The 16,151-nt window shown below is 61.7% G+C and overlaps 1 protein-coding gene across 1 annotated transcript in view; it reads left to right on the top strand.

Annotated features, from left to right (window-relative positions):
* The first annotated feature begins 8,537 nt into the window (after positions 1-8,537).
* TTBK1 (tau tubulin kinase 1) overlaps positions 8,538-16,151 on the top strand; it is a 154,693-nt gene continuing 147,079 nt past the window's right edge. The window contains exon 1 of the mRNA XM_075127284.1: positions 8,538-8,627. The gene's annotated coding sequence lies outside the window, so the exon portion shown is untranslated. The remainder of the gene's footprint in view (positions 8,628-16,151) is intronic.

The raw sequence follows: 16,151 nt of genomic DNA, 5'->3' as shown, positions 1-16,151 counted from the left end.
AATCCCAGCTTTCAATGCAAAACAAAACAGTCTAATCATATCAATTATTTTACTGTTTCTATGTTGTAATTTTTTTAGTAAAATGACCCCATTATGACATTGGGTAAGATATTTGCACAATGCTTTATTTATATAAGTGTAATGATGAACTTAATATTCAAGCAGAATTCTGTTTCATGACTTACATAATGTATTTATTTACTTATTTATACAAAATTACATTAATTTGTTTCCTTCTGTTAACTTGTCTAGATATTCCCAGTTGGGGTTTCTGATTCACAACCTTTCCCCTACGTAAAGGGCGAAGGGGCTGAAAATAAGACACATTTACAAAGCTGAAGAGGAAGTTCTGAGGAAGCTTGCAGGCAGGATTGTAAAGGCTTACACTGAGTGTCTTGACTGGGCAGGAGACAGGAAATCCCATGCAATGAAAGAGATGGGGAAAACTGGAGCCGTAGTTAGAGGCAGGATGAGATTAAGGGTTATTTTTTCCAGAGTAACAGCCGTGTTAGTCTGTATCCGCAAAAAGAACAGGAGGACTTGTGGCACCTTAGAGACTAACCAATTGATTTGAGCATGAGCTTTCGTGGGCTACAGCTCACTTCATGTGTGTGTGTGCACAAGGGCCACATGCACCTCTGCAGATGTATGAGGGTGCAAGGAGGTTGGTGTGGGGGAGCAGGGGCTGGGACTAGATGACCTCCAGAGGTCCCCTCCAACCCTGATATTTTATGATTCTATGACTGCACACACTCTGCAGGTGCATGGGAGTGTGGGGGCTGTGTACACAGCTGGGGGGGTGTATGGGGCAGGTGCACATCAGCTGCAGGTGGATGGAGTTGCTGGGGCTGTGTGCACAACTGTAGGTGCCTGGGGGATGTGCAAATCTGCAGTAGCAGGGGCTGTGCTAATCTGTAGGTGTCTGGAGTGTGTGTGTGTGGGGGCGGTGTACACATCTGCAGGTTCATGGTGGGGCTGCGGGGCTGAGTGCACATTTGGAGGTGTGGGGGGGGGACGGTGCAGCGCTGCAGGTGCGCGGGGGGGCTGCGGGGCTGGGTGCACATTAGGAGGTGTGTGGGGGGGATGGTGCAGCGCTGCAGGTGCGTGGGGGGGCTGCGGGGCTGGGTGCACATTTGGAGGTGGGGGTGGTGGCGGGGGGGGACGGTGCAGCGCTGCAGGTGCGTGGGGGGACTGCGGGGCTGAGTGCACATTAGGAGGTGTGGGGGGGGACGGTGCAGCGCTGCAGGTGCGTGGAGGGGCTGAGTGCACATTAGGAGGTGGGGGGTGGCGGTGGGGGGGGGACGGTGCAGCGCTGCAGGTGCGTGGGGGGACTGCGGGGCTGAGTGCACATTTGGAGGTGTGGGGGGGGGACGGTGCAGCGCTGCAGGTGCGTGGGGGGGCTGCGGGGCTGAGTGCACATTTGGAGGTGTGGGGGGGGACGGTGCAGCACTGCAGGTGCGCGGGGGGGCTGCGGGGCTGAGTGCACATTAGGAGGTGTGGGGGGGACGGTGCAGCGCTGCAGGTGCGTGGGGGGACTGCGGGGCTGAGTGCACATTTGGAGGTGTGGGGGGGGACGGTGCAGCGCTGCAGGTGCATGGGGGGGCTGCGGGGCTGAGTGCACATTTGGAGGTGCGGGGGGGACGGTGCAGCGCTGCAGGTGTGTGGGGGGGCTGCGGGGCTGGGTGCACATTTGGAGGTGGGGGTGGCGGCGGGGGGGGACGGTGCAGCGCTGCAGGTGCGTGGGGGGGCTGCGGGGCTGAGTGCACATTAGGAGGTGGGGGGGACGGTGCAGCGCTGCAGGTGCGTGGGGGGTCTGCGGGGCTGAGTGCACATTAGGAGGTGTGGGGGGGACGGTGCAGCGCTGCAGGTGCGTGGGGAGGCTGCAGGGGCTCAGTGCACATTAGGAGGTGTGGGGGGGACATGGTGCAGCGCTGCAGGTGCGTGGGGGGGCTGCGGGTTTGAGTGTACATTTGGAGGTGTGTGTGGGGGGGATGGTGCAGCGCTGGAGGTGCGTGGGGGGCCGCGGGGCTGAGTGCACATTAGGAGGTGTGGGGGGGGACATGGTGCAGCGCTGCAGGTGCGTGGGGGGGCTGCGGGGCTGAGTGCACATTAGGAGGTGTGGGGGGGGACGGTGCAGCGCTGCAGATGCGTGGGGGGGCTGCGGGGCTGAGTGCACATTAGGAGGTGTGGGGGGGGACGGTGCAGCGCTGCAGGTGCGTGGGGGGACTGCGGGGCTGAGTGCACATTAGGAGGTGTGGGGGGGACGGTGCAGCGCTGCAGGTGCGTGGGGGGACTGCGGGGCTGAGTGCACATTAGGAGGTGTGGGGGGGGACGGTGCAGCGCTGCAGGTGCGCGGGGGGGCTGCGGGGCTGGGTGCACATTAGGAGGTGTGGGGGGGATGGTGCAGCGCTGCAGGTGCGCGGGGGGGCTGCGGGGCTGAGTGCACATTAGGAGGTGTGGGGGGGGGACGGTGCAGCGCTGCAGGTGCGCGGGGGGGCTGCGGGGCTGGGTGCACATTTGGAGGTGTGGGGGGGGACGGTGCAGCGCTGCAGGTGCGTGGGGGGCTGCGGGGCTGGGTGCACATTAGGAGGTGTGGGGGGGGACGGTGCAGCGCTGCAGGTGGGTGGGGGGCTGCGGGGCTGGGTGCACATTAGGAGGTGTGGGGGGGGACGGTGCAGCGCTGCAGGTGCGTGGGGGGGCTGCGGGGCTGAGTGCACATTAGGAGGTGTGGGGGGGACGGTGCAGCGCTGCAGGTGCGTGGGGGGGCTGCGGGGCTGAGTGCACATTTGGAGGTGTGGGGGGGAACGGTGCAGCACTGCAGGTGCGCGGGGGGGGCTGCGGGGCTGGGTGCACATTTGGAGGTGGGGGTGGCGGCGGGGGGGGACGGTGCAGCGCTGCACGTGCGCGGGGAGGCTGCAGGGGCTGAGTGCACATTAGGAGGTGTGGGGGGGACATGGTGCAGCGCTGCAGGTGCGTGGGGGGGCTGCGGGGCTGAGTGCACATTAGGAGGTGTGGGGGGGGATGGTGCAGCGCTGCAGGTGCGTGGGGGGCTGCGGGGCTGAGTGCACATTTGGAGGTGTGGGGGGGGACATGGTGCAGCGCTGCAGGTGCGTGGGGGGGCTGCGGGGCTGAGTGCACATTAGGAGGTGTGGGGGGGGACGGTGCAGCGCTGCAGGTGCGTGGGGGGACTGCGGGGCTGAGTGCACATTAGGAGGTGTGGGGGGGACGGTGCAGCGCTGCAGGTGCGTGGGGGGACTGCGGGGCTGAGTGCACATTAGGAGGTGTGGGGGGGACGGTGCAGCGCTGCAGGTGCGTGGGGGGACTGCGGGGCTGAGTGCACATTAGGAGGTGTGGGGGGGGACGGTGCAGCGCTGCAGGTGCGCGGGGGGGCTGCGGGGCTGGGTGCACATTAGGAGGTGTGGGGGGGATGGTGCAGCGCTGCAGGTGCGCGGGGGGGCTGCGGGGCTGAGTGCACATTAGGAGGTGTGGGGGGGGGACGGTGCAGCGCTGCAGGTGCGTGGGGGGCTGCGGGGCTGAGTGCACATTAGGAGGTGTGGGGGGGGACGGTGCAGCGCTGCAGGTGCGCGGGGGGGCTGCGGGGCTGGGTGCACATTTGGAGGTGTGGGGGGGGACGGTGCAGCGCTGCAGGTGCGTGGGGGGCTGCGGGGCTGGGTGCACATTAGGAGGTGTGGGGGGGGACGGTGCAGCGCTGCAGGTGCGTGGGGGGGCTGCGGGGCTGGGTGCACATTAGGAGGTGTGGGGGGGACGGTGCAGTGCTGCAGGTGCGTGGTGGGGCTGCGGGGCTGGGTGCACATTAGGAGGTGTGGGGGGGACGGTGCAGCGCTGCAGGTGCGTGGGGGGCTGCGGGGCTGAGTGCACATTAGGAGGTGTGGGGGGGGACGGTGCAGCGCTGCAGGTGCGTGGGGGGGCTGCGGGGCTGAGTGCACATTAGGAGGTGTGGGGGGGACGGTGCAGCGCTGCAGGTGTGTGGGGGGGCTGCGGGGCTGAGTGCACATTTGGAGGTGTGGGGGGGGACGGTGCAGCACTGCAGGTGCGTGGGGGGGGCTGCGGGGCTGGGTGCACATTAGGAGGTGTGGGGGGGACATGGTGCAGCGCTGCAGGTGCGTGCGGGGGCTGCGGGGCTGAGTGCACATTAGGAGGTGTGGGGGGGGACATGGTGCAGCGCTGCAGGTGCGTGGGGGGCTGCGGGGCTGAGTGCACATTTGGAGGTGTGGGGGGGGATGGTGCAGCGCTTCATGTGCGTGGGGGGCTGTGGGGCTGAGTGCACATTAGGAGGTGGGGGGACATGGTGCAGCGCTGCAGGTGCGTGGGGGGGCTGCGGGGCTGAGTGCACATTAGGAGGTGTGGGGGGGACATGGTGCAGCGCTGCAGGTGCGTGGGGGGGCTGCGGGGCTGAGTGCACATTAGGAGGTGTGGGGGGGGACATGGTGCAGCGCTGCAGGTGCGTGGGGGGCTGCCGGGCTGAGTGCACATTTGGAGGTGTGGGGGGGGATGGTGCAGCGCTGCAGGTGCGTGGGGGGGCTGCGGGGCTGAGTGCACATTAGGAGGTGTGGGGGGGGGACGGTGCAGCGCTGCAGGTGCGTGGGGGGACTGCGGGGCTGAGTGCACATTTGGAGATGTGGGGGGGGATGGTGCAGCGCTGCAGGTGCATGGGGGGGCTGCGGGGCTGAGTGCACATTAGGAGGTGTGGGGGGGGACATGGTGCAGCGCTGCAGGTGCGTGGGGGGGCTGCGGGGCTGAGTGCACATTAGGAGGTGTGTGGGGGGGGATGGTGCAGCGCTGCAGATGCGTGGGGGGCTGCGGGGCTGAGTGCACATTAGGAGGTGTGGGGGGGACATGGTGCAGCACTGCAGGTGCGCGGGGGGGCTGCGGGGCTGGGTGCACATTTGGAGGTGTGGGGGGGGACGGTGCAGCGCTGTAGGTGCGCGGGGGGGCTGCGGGGCTGAGTGCACATTAGGAGGTGTGGGGGGGACGGTGCAGCGCTGCAGGTGCGCGGGGGGGCTGCGGGGCTGAGTGCACATTAGGAGGTGGGGGGGGACGGTGCAGCGCTGCAGGTGCGTGGGGAGGCTGCAGGGGCTCAGTGCACATTAGGAGGTGTGGGGGGGACATGGTGCAGCGCTGCAGGTGCGTGGGGGGGCTGCGGGTTTGAGTGCACATTTGGAGGTGTGTGTGGGGGGGATGGTGCAGCGCTGCAGGTGCGTGGGGGGGCTGCGGGGCTGAGTGCACATTAGGAGGTGTGGGGGGGGACGGTGCAGCGCTGCAGGTGCGTGGGGGGACTGCGGGGCTGAGTGCACATTTGGAGATGTGGGGGGGGGATGGTGCAGCGCTGCAGGTGCATGGGGGGGCTGCGGGGCTGAGTGCACATTAGGAGGTGTGGGGGGGGGACATGGTGCAGCGCTGCAGGTGCGTGGGGGGGCTGCGGGGCTGAGTGCACATTAGGAGGTGTGGGGGGGACATGGTGCAGCACTGCAGGTGCGCGGGGGGGCTGCGGGGCTGAGTGCACATTTGGAGGTGTGGGGGGGGACGGTGCAGCGCTGTAGGTGCGCGGGGGGGCTGCGGGGCTGAGTGCACATTAGGAGGTGTGGGGGGGGAATGGTGCAGCGCTGCAGGTGCGTGGGGGCGCTGCGGGGCTGAGTGCACATTAGGAGGTGTGGGGGGGACATGGTGCAGCGCTGCAGGTGCGCGGGGGGGCTGTGGGGCTGAGTGCACATTAGGAGGTGTGGGGGGGGGACATGGTGCAGCGCTGCAGGTGCGTGGGGGGCTGCGGGGCTGAGTGCACATTTGGAGGTGTGTGTGGGGGGGATGGTGCAGCGCTGCAGGTGCGCGGGGGGGGCTGCGGGGCTGAGTGCACATTAGGAGGTGTGGGGGGGGACGGTGCAGCGCTGCAGGTGCGCGGGGGGCTGCGGGGCTGGGTGCACATTAGGAGGTGTGTGGGGGGATGGTGCAGCGCTGCAGGTGCGCGGGGGGGCTGCGGGGCTGAGTGCACATTAGGAGGTGTGGGGGGGGGACGGTGCAGCGCTGCAGGTGCGTGGGGGGCTGCGGGGCTGGGTGCACATTAGGAGGTGTGGGGGGGGACGGTGCAGCGCTGCAGGTGCGCGGGGGGGCTGCGGGGCTGGGTGCACATTAGGAGGTGTGGGGGGGGATGGTGCAGCGCTGCAGGTGCGCGGGGGGGCTGCGGGGCTGAGTGCACATTAGGAGGTGTGGGGGGGGATGGTGCAGCGCTGCAGGTGCGTGCGGGGGCTGCGGGGCTGAGTGCACATTAGGAGGTGTGGGGGGGGACATGGTGCAGCGCTGCAGGTGCGTGGGGGGGCTGCGGGGCTGAGTGCACATTAGGAGGTGTGGGGGGGGGGGACATGGTGCAGCGCTGCAGGTGCGCGGGGGGGCTGCGGGGCTGAGTGCACATTAGGAGGTGTGTGGGGGGGGACGGTGCAGCGCTGCAGGTGCGTGGGGGGGCTGCGGGGCTGAGTGCACATTAGGAGGTGTGGGGGGGGCCGGTGCAGCGCTGCAGGTGCGCGGGGGGGCTGCGGTGCTGAGTGCACATTAGGAGGTGTGGGGGGGGGGGATGGTGCAGCGCTGCAGGTGCGCGGGGGGGCTGCGGGGCTGGGTGCACATTAGGAGGTGTGGGGGGGGGATGGTGCAGCGCTGCAGGTGCGCGGGGGGGCTGCGGGGGCTGGGTGCACATTAGGAGGTGTGGGGGGGGACGGTGCAGCGCTGCAGGTGCGCCGGGGGGCTGCGGGGCTGAGTGCACATTAGGAGGTGTGGGGGGGGGGACGGTGCAGCGCTGCAGGTGCGCGGGGGGGGCTGCGGGGCTGAGTGCACATTAGGAGGTGTGGGGGGGGGACGGTGCAGCGCTGCAGGTGCGCGGGGGGGCTGCGGGGCTGAGTGCACATTAGGAGGTGTGGGGGGGGACGGTGCAGCGCTGCCGGTGCGCGGGGGGGCTGCGGGGCTGAGTGCACATTAGGAGGTGTGGGGGGGGGACGGTGCAGCGCTGCAGGTGCGCGGGGGGGGCTGCGGGGCTGGGTGCACATTAGGAGGTGTGGGGGGGGGGATGGTGCAGCGCTGCAGGTGCGTGGGGGGGCTGCGGGGCTGGGTGCACATTAGGAGGTGTGGGGGGGGCCGGTGCAGCGCTGCAGGTGCGTGGGGGGGCTGCGGGGCTGGGTGCACATTAGGAGGTGTGGGGGGGACGGTGCAGCGCTGCAGGTGCGTGGGGGGGCTGCGGGGCTGGGTGCACATTAGGAGGTGTGGGGGGGACGGTGCAGCGCTGCAGGTGCGCGGGGGGGCTGCGGGGCTGAGTGCACATTAGGAGGTGTGGGGGGGGGACGGTGCAGCGCTGCAGGTGCGCGGGGGGGCTGCGGGGCTGGGTGCACATTAGGAGGTGTGGGGGGGGACGGTGCAGCGCTGCAGGTGCGTGGGGGGGCTGCGGGGCTGAGTGCACATTAGGAGGTGTGGGGGGGGACGGTGCAGCGCTGCAGGTGCGCGGGGGGGCTGCGGGGCTGGGTGCACATTAGGAGGTGTGGGGGGGGGGATGGTGCAGCGCTGCAGGTGCGTGGGGGGGCTGCGGGGCTGGGTACACATTAGGAGGTGTGGGGGGGGACATGGTGCAGCGCTGCAGGTGCGCGGGGGGGCTGCGGGGCTGAGTGCACATTAGGAGGTGTGGGGGGGGACATGGTGCAGCGCTGCAGGTGCGCGGGGGGGCTGCGGGGCTGGGTGCACATTAGGAGGTGTGGGGGGGGACGGTGCAGCGCTGCAGGTGCGTGGGGGGGCTGCGGGGCTGGGTGCACATTAGGAGGTGTGGGGGGGACATGGTGCAGCGCTGCAGGTGCGCGGGGGGGGCTGCGGGGCTGGGTGCACATTAGGAGGTGTGGGGGGGGGATGGTGCAGCGCTGCAGGTGCGTGGGGGGGCTGCGGGGCTGGGTGCACATTAGGAGGTGTGGGGGGGACATGGTGCAGCGCTGCAGGTGCGCGGGGGGGCTGCGGGGCTGGGTGCACATTAGGAGGTGTGGGGGGGGACGGTGCAGCGCTGCAGGGTGCGCGGGGGGGGCTGCGGGGCTGGGTGCACATTAGGAGGTGTGGGGGGGGACGGTGCAGCGCTGCAGGTGCGTGGGGGGGCTGCGGGGCTGGGTGCACATTAGGAGGTGTGGGGGGGACATGGTGCAGCGCTGCAGGTGCGCGGGGGGGCTGCGGGGCTGGGTGCACATTAGGAGGTGTGGGGGGGGGATGGTGCAGCGCTGCAGGTGCGTGGGGGGGCTGCGGGGCTGGGTGCACATTAGGAGGTGTGGGGGGGACATGGTGCAGCGCTGCAGGTGCGTGGGGGGGGGGGGAGCGGGCGGGGGCGGGGCCGGGCGGGGCGCGCGCGCGGGGGGCGGCGCCGCGGGTGATGTCAGGCCGATGCTGCTGGAGCCGCGCGCGGTGCATTGTGGGCGAATCCCGCTGCCTGCGCCGCCTCCTGCCGCCGCGGATCCCCAGGCCGGCGCGGGAGGATGCTCCCGGGGGGGGCCCCGCAGCAGCAGCGCCCGGGGCAGGCGGCGGCGCGGAGCCCGGCGGGGCCGCAGTGAGGGCCGCGGGGGGATGCGCCGGCCGGAGAGCGGGGCGGCGGCGGGGAGCAGGTGAGAGCCGGGGCCGGGCCGAGGCGGGGGAAGGGGGCGCGGCGAGCCTGAGGACCGGGGGGGGGGGGGCGCACTGCGGGCCGAGGCGCCTCAGCGCGGGGCGCCCGGGGCACGGCGGGAGTTGTAGTTTCGCCCTGCTCCCAGGCTGCACTCTGGGCGGGGCCGGCCCGGCGCGGGGACTCGCCCTCCCAGCAGGCCCCGGGGCAGGGCGGGACAAGGCGGAGTGAGGGGCGGCGCAGCCAATCAGGAGCGGGGACGGGACGACCGCTTGCTGGGCCCCTTCGGGAGCCTGAACGTGCCTGAAGCTGTTGGAGGGGGCGGGGCCAGCCGCGGAGGGGCGGGGCCTAGGGAGGCGGGACTCGGGCTTCGCACCTCGCCTGGCTGTCAGCACGAGGGGAGAGAACGTGGGGAGACGGGTCCCCGAGGCGGCAGCTGGGAGGGGGAGCAGGGACTCTTCAGGCTGCAGCAGGGAGGGGGTGCCCCCTTGGGGGAGCGGGGTTCCCTGGGGTGATGGTGGGAGGGGGTAACTGCAGGAGCGGGGTTCCCTGGGGGCGAAGCTGGGAGGGGGTAACCGCAGGAGCGGGGTTCCCTGGGGTGATGCTGGGAGGGGGTAACCGCAGGAGTAGGGTTCCCGGGGGGCAAAGCTGGGAGGGGGTAACCCCTGCACAGGAGCAAGGTTCCCTGGGGTGATGCTGGGAGGGGGCAACCCCTGCACAGGAGTGGTTCCCTGGGGTGATGCTGGGAGGGGGTAACCGCAGGAGCGGGGTTCCCTGGGGTGATGGTGGGAGGGGGTAACTGCAGGAGCGGGGTTCCCGGGGGGTGAGGCTGGGAAAGGGGAAACCGCAGGAGCGGGGTTCCTGGGGTGATGCTGGGAGGGGGTAACCGCAGGAGTAGGGTTCCCGGGGGGCGAAGCTGGGAGGGGGTAACCCCTGCACAGGAGCAAGGTTCCCTGGGGTGATGCTGGGAGGGGGCAACCCCTGCACAGGAGTGGTTCCCTGGGGTGATGCTGGGAGGGGGTAACCGCAGGAGCGGGGTTCCCTAGGGGTGAAGCTGAGAGGGGGCAACCCCTGCGCAGGAGCGGGGTTCCCGGGGGGCGAAGCTGGGAGGGGGCAACCCCTGCGCAGGAGTGGGGTTCCCTGGGGGGCAAAGCTGGGAGGGGGCAACCCCAGCGCAGGAGCGGGGTTCCCGGGGGGCGAAGCTGGGAGGGGGTAACCCCTGCGCATGAGCGGGGTTCCCGTGGGGCGAAGCTGGCAGGGGGTAACCCCTGCGCAGGAGCAGGGTTCCCTGGAGGTGAAGCTGGAATGGCATATTCTGGGGCAGGAGCCAGTTCCCCTGGTGGTGAAGCTGGGAGGGGGTGTCCCTTGTGCTGTAGCAAGGTTCCCTGGGAGGTTAAGGCTGGGAAGGGGTATCCCCGGTGGGTTCCTCTGGGCTCATAGCTGTAGGGCATATCCTGAGGCAGGAGCCAGTTTCCTTAGTGTTGTAGCTGTGCGGGGCAGTGGATTACACTGGGACATAGCTGGTTGTATCTGGGGGAGCATCACTGGGGTGGGACTCACAGGAGTGGGTTCCGTTGGAGCGTGTATCTCTAGGGAGGTGAACAGGTTCCCCAGGGCTTTAGGGAGAGGGGTATTTGTGGGGGAGGGAAGCTGGTCAGCATGCGATGTAGCTGGAAGAGAATATCCCCATGGGGTGGGGAGAGGGTTCCCATGGCGCATAGCTGGGAGGGGGGTATTCCCAAGAGTGGTAGTGGGTTCCTTTGGGCAGTAGCTGGAAGGGAGTCCCTGGGGAAAGTTGAGTGGGTTCCCTGGGTACTGTAACTGGGAGGGAATATTTATGGGAGAGGGCACCTTCCTGTGGAGACATAACTGAGAGGTTTTTCTCTTGGGGAGGAGAATGAGTTCCCCTGGAGTGGTAGATAGGGGTATTCTATGATGGTGGTAGGGAGGAGATCCAGGGGGAGTAGCTGGGATGGGGTATCCCAGGAAGGAGGAGGAGCAGATTTCTCTGGGATGTAGCTGAGCAGGGAATGGTTCGCTTATGGTATAGCTGGGAACCAGCTTCCTCTCTCTCTCTCTCCCCCACCAGCAGATTCCTGTAGGGTTAGCTGGAAGGGGTGTATCCCTGGGAGAGGTGGGGCGGCTTCTCCTAGGGTAGTAGCTGGTCGTGGGTATATCCCAGGGGGTGGTACGGCTGGTTCCCTTAGGGTAGTAGTTGGAAGGGGGTTAATTTGCTAGGTGAGGTGGGCGAGTTTAATGTCAGTTTGGGGTAGGGCGGTGTGTCCCACTTATGGTGAATATGGGAGGAGTTATCCCTGGAGGCAGGGGAGGAGGTGGTTCCCTTCAGGATGGCATCTGTGTGGATGGTAACCTTGAGGGCCCTATTGGGCGTGTGTTTGGGAGGGAGGAGTTCCCGCCACCAAGGAAGCTGCTGCTTCTTGGGGACCCCTAGGCTGGTGTCTCTCGTTGCGGGAGCACAGTGTCCTCTTTATAGACTTGCGCTTGACGCCCTTTCAGTGCGTGTTGACTGAGCCCAGTGCTGGCCTTTGAGCCTGTGTATGGCAGTATGGAAGGCTTGAGGTGTGTGGGACTCCACAGGTGAAGGCTGTCAATGTGGAGAAGCAGCTACTCTGTTCCCTCATCTTGGACTAGGCCCCGTGGGTCCTGCTGCGTTGTGCACGCAGGGGTTGGCGCTGTGACTGGCAGCACATGGATCACAGTAGGGAGCCTGGAAGCCTCGTCACTGAGCATAGCTATGAGGAGATCATCACCAGTCCAGCACGGCAGCCTCTGCCCTGTTGCTTGAGGCCCAGGACTCTGGGGGAAGTTGGATTCTGCTGGAGAAGGGTTGCCACTCCCTTCTCGGTGACCAGGAACAGTGTGAGAGGCTGGGTGTTTGCTAGGCAGGTGAGTGGAATGCCCTCAGTGTGTTTGTGGCATTTGGTCGGGCTCTGGCATGCTTCAGAGCCCAGGCATCATGGAGGGGCTTGCCCAGAGTTTTCAGCTAGCTTTTACCAGCTGGCAAGATCCCTCAGTCCTTTCAGAGGTTCCTTCTGTGTCATCAGTCTGATGCTAGATGGGGTGGCATGGGGCTTTGCGCTGTGCTGGTGAGGCCTCTTGGGGTTTTCTTTTCTCAGGGAAGTATAATTAGAGCGCTGCACAGCTTATGATGCTTGGGTCTGATGCTGGCAGTCTGGGTTAGCTAGCATTCTGAGGAGTGGGATTTTTTTCTTTTCTATGCTGTAATAGGCTTTCTGGTTCCTTTTCAGAGGTTTTGCATAGGTTTTTATGAATTATGTACATGAGCTCAGCTATCGAAGAAGGTCTTAGTCAAACAGAAAGAGAGGTGGTCTTTCACGTAACCTAGTTCAGCGAGAGCTCTGTTGATTAGCGCCATGACCTTGAATTGGACCAGTACTTAATGGGGAGCCAGTGTACTGATGGAAGCCTTGGGGCGATATGCTCCTGTCTGCCAATGTTTCTGAACAACTGTAAACCAGTTGAATTTTTTTCAGGGTTTGCTTACTCATTCCCAGTACAGTGTTTTGCAGTGATCCAGCCTGGCTGTAATTTATATGCTCCTTATTTATTAATTTCCTCAGGCATGAAATGGGAAGTATAGGCAATTTGGTAAATAGAAGGAAAGGTCATCTAGTTTCACTGCAGCACATGTGAGTACCTTTGCATTCTCTGTTAAAGTGCTACCTTTCTGTGTCTGGCTACAAACTCCTCATTGGATCACAATGGAGATTCTTGAGCCTCCTACAATAACACTGCATTAGGGAACTTGGTGTCTTTCCCCCCCTGCTTGAAACATGACAATGGGACGTGTTACACCTGGGGTAGGATGCACTGTCTTGTACTGTCGTCACGCTAACAGCTGTAGGTCCTGCACATAAAGAGCAGACCTACAATGTGCATTACTGCTGTCTTTGGTAGACTTCTTTAGATAAAAAAAAAGATAAATTCTAATCTCTTTTAGAGTGTCTATGTTAGGGTTGTTCTTTGAGTTTTATGTCCCCGTGGATCTCTTCCTTGGTGCACCGGTCCAATGCATGAGAGACCGGAATTTTTTGGGCAAAAGTGTCTGTTGGGACCGACTGTGCCCTGCATGTCCCTGTGCAACACCCCTCACCCCCAACTCAAGAGCATGAAGGGCCGAGTGGCTGCAGCTGTCCATCAGCTGCAGCTGGCCATAGCAATGAGATGGAGTGTGGTGGTACACACCTGCTCCCCAGTACTGTCTCTCTTTAGTGAGGTAGCAGTTTGGGGCTTCCATTCAATTAGCAGACCCCCTTTAGTTCTTAAATTTTCTTTAATAAAATAAAATCCTTCTTTTATCCTTTTTTTTCCCCCTTGTTAGGCACCTAGTGCCATTATTCTTTCCTCAGCCTGGTGGTGGAATCAACCTCTTCAGGTTTTAAGTCATGTCCGTTGTGTGATGGTTTCATTCTTCTTATGGATGGGCATAGTTGGTGTCTCTTCTGCTTGGGTGAGAGCCGTCTCTGAGTGATGTTTGGTTTGTCGGTCGTTTCCCACCAGGTGTTGTCCCAGGGACACTTGGCTAAATTCTTCCTCTTGGAACACTCCGTGAGAGGAGCACTGGATCCCATAGGATGGCTTTCTGACTCATAATTGACTCTCTTGCCAGAGGTCCCATTCAGTTAGTGCCCCTGGCAGTAGGGACCGTTCTCCTAAACTCCCATGAGTGATGAAGGGCGCATAGCCCTCCCTGCTGACCAGCCTCAGTCCCCTAAACCAAGTTTGGCACCAGCCAGGAGCTTGGCACTAAAGCATGGTATCACCTCTGCACTGAGGAGGGCAGACTGGACCTCCACTGCAAGGGAGACTCGGTGCCAACTGACCTTCCCGGAACGGGAGAGGCCAGAGCAACCCAAGAAGAGCCATAGTTCTTCTGTCTCTTTCAGGTATTCAGCCCTTGGGCCAAGCCACGCCAAGCAGGCTAAAGAGGCTGAAACCTTGAGTTACCCAGCTCTGTTAGGAACCAGGTTTACCCTAGCTCTGAAGCCTGGTACTGAGGAACTCTCCCTGGTGCTGAAGCTGCTGGTACCAGAGTTGGCTCAGGTAAAGGAATCCTTCACAGTCCCAGGAGAGTTGCTGCTGTGTGCTGCTGCATCAGATTATCGCACAGAGCCCTTGGCACTGACTCCAGCACAAATGCTGAAGGTGCTGCAGGCCCCTGCACTGGTCCTGACAACTTCCCACCCTCCCTTAAAGAGCTCAGTTCCAGCTTTAGAGCATGAGTACTCCTCCTCCTTGTCCCCTGCCCATCCTTGTTCGCTTGAACGAAACCCTCTCCAGTTCCTCTGGACTCTCTTCTCCTCGACCTAGGTCAACCTCCTGATCTCCAACCCCTGACAGAGGCCCCCCCACACTACCTGTTACATAGAGCACTACTCCACGGCAGTCCTCTCTGTGGGTCCACCTCCTCATGTTGTCGAATCTTATTGTTAACCTCCCCAAGGGCTTCTATTACTTTGTATGGCTCTTGCCATCTGGCTCAGAGCTTGCTTTCTGCTGTAGGCACCTGCACCATTGCTTGATCCCCTGCCTGGAATTTCCAAACCTTTGCTCGACAATTGCAATAGGTCTGATGGCTCTCTTGTGCTTTTTCCATGTGTTCTTGCTCTAGGGGGGTAATTTGGGCTACTCTGTCCCGCATCCGCATTGCGTATTCAATGATCTTACTTCCCTGAGTAGGCTGTTCTTCTCAGCCCTCCTTGGCAGTGTCTAATATGCCATGGGGGTGATGACCATATAGCAGCTCGAAGGGGGGAAACCTGGTGGAAGCCTGGGGAACCTCCCTTATAGCAAATATCAGGTAGGTTAGCAAAGTATCCAGATTTCTACTGTCTTTGACTCACTACTTTCCATATCATCCTCTTCAGTGTTCTGTTAAAGCGTCTGATGAGCCTATCAGTCTGTGGATGGTTACTGAGGTTTGTAGGGCCTGTGTTTAGAGCATTGCACATGAAGGGGATCCTGTGATCTGTCAGAATCTCCTTGGGTATTATTCCTACCTCGAAAAAAATGGGATGAACTCCTTTGCTATCGTCTTGGACACTGTGTGTCAGAGAGTGTGGCCTCCAGGTACCATGTAGCGTAGTCCGGAACCACAAACGCACATTGAGCTCAGGCCCACTTCTCCAGTGGGCCTCTCAGGTCCATCACTATCCTCTCAAATGGACTTCAGTAATCAGTAGGGGTACTGAAGGGGTCCTTACGTGAGGTTTGGGCCATGCAGTTGGCATTTCGGGCAGGAGGCCAAATAGCATCAGACCTCCAGATAGACTCCTGGCCTAAAGAACCTCCATAGGACTCTATCTAGAGTTTTATCCATCCCTCAGTGTCCCCCGAACAAATGATTACGGGCTAGGTCTAATATTGCCCTTTGGTGTCCTGTCTGGCTTTCAAGATATCAAGAGAGGGAGATTCCACCACTTCCCTTGGGAGTTTGTTCCAGTGATTAATTACTTTCACTGTTAAAATTTGTTCCTACTTTCTAATGTGTTTTGTCTGGCTTCATCTTTCAGCCATTGGTTCATTACACCTTCCTCTGTTTAGATTAAATACCCATTTAGTACCTAGTATTTTCTCCCCATGAAGGTATTAATACACTGTAATTAAGTCACTCTTTGATCTTTTTGATGAACTTAACAGACTGAACTCTTTAAGCCTGTCACTTCAGCCCTGGAATAATTTTTGTGGCTCTTTGCTGCACCCTCTCCAGTTGTTCAACATCCTTTTCAAAATGTGGTACCAGAACTATGCTCAGTATTCCAGTATCAATCTCACCAATGCCATATACAGAGGTTAAATCTCTTACTCACTCCAATCTCCAATCTCTTGCTCACTATTCCCCTGTTTATTTTGCCTCAGCATCACACTGGGAGCTAATAGTGAGTTGCTTATTCATAATGACCCCTAAATCCTTTTCAGAAACACTGCTTTCCAGGATACAGTTCCCTATTCTGAATGTATGCCACACATTCCTTGTTCCTAGATGTATGACTTTGCATTTGGCTGTGTTAAAACACAGTTTGTTTGAACGGTCCTTTGTCTCTTCTGTATCTGAAAAGAAGCAGGCTGATGTACTTATATCATATGTGGAGAATTTTACAGTCTGTTAGGACCCCAGGAGGATGTCAACATCTACTAGGGATGAACATTTTTAAATTGGCAGGTCTGGTGAACTTGCATTGAGGAGTCCTAAAAGAGCTGGCTGAGGAGATTTGATGCCCACTAATGTTAATTTTAATAAATCTTGGAATACTGGGCATATTCCAGAAGACTCGAAGAGTGCTAATGTTGTCCCAATATTCAAAAGGGGCAAGTGGGATGACCCAGGTAACTATAGGCTGGTTAGTCTGATGTCAGTCCCAGGCAAAATAATGGGAACGCTGATATGGAATTAATTCAACGAAGAATTAAAGGATGGGAATATAAATAGTGCCAGTCAATATGGTTTTATGGAAAATAGGTCTTGTCAAACGAACTTGATTTAATT

This window comes from Caretta caretta, chromosome 3 (assembly GCF_965140235.1).
Source record: "Caretta caretta isolate rCarCar2 chromosome 3, rCarCar1.hap1, whole genome shotgun sequence".
Taxonomy (NCBI): Eukaryota; Metazoa; Chordata; order Testudines; family Cheloniidae; genus Caretta; species Caretta caretta.
Note: the sequence above shows the minus strand (reverse complement) of the source record. Positions and strands in the feature narration are given on the sequence as shown.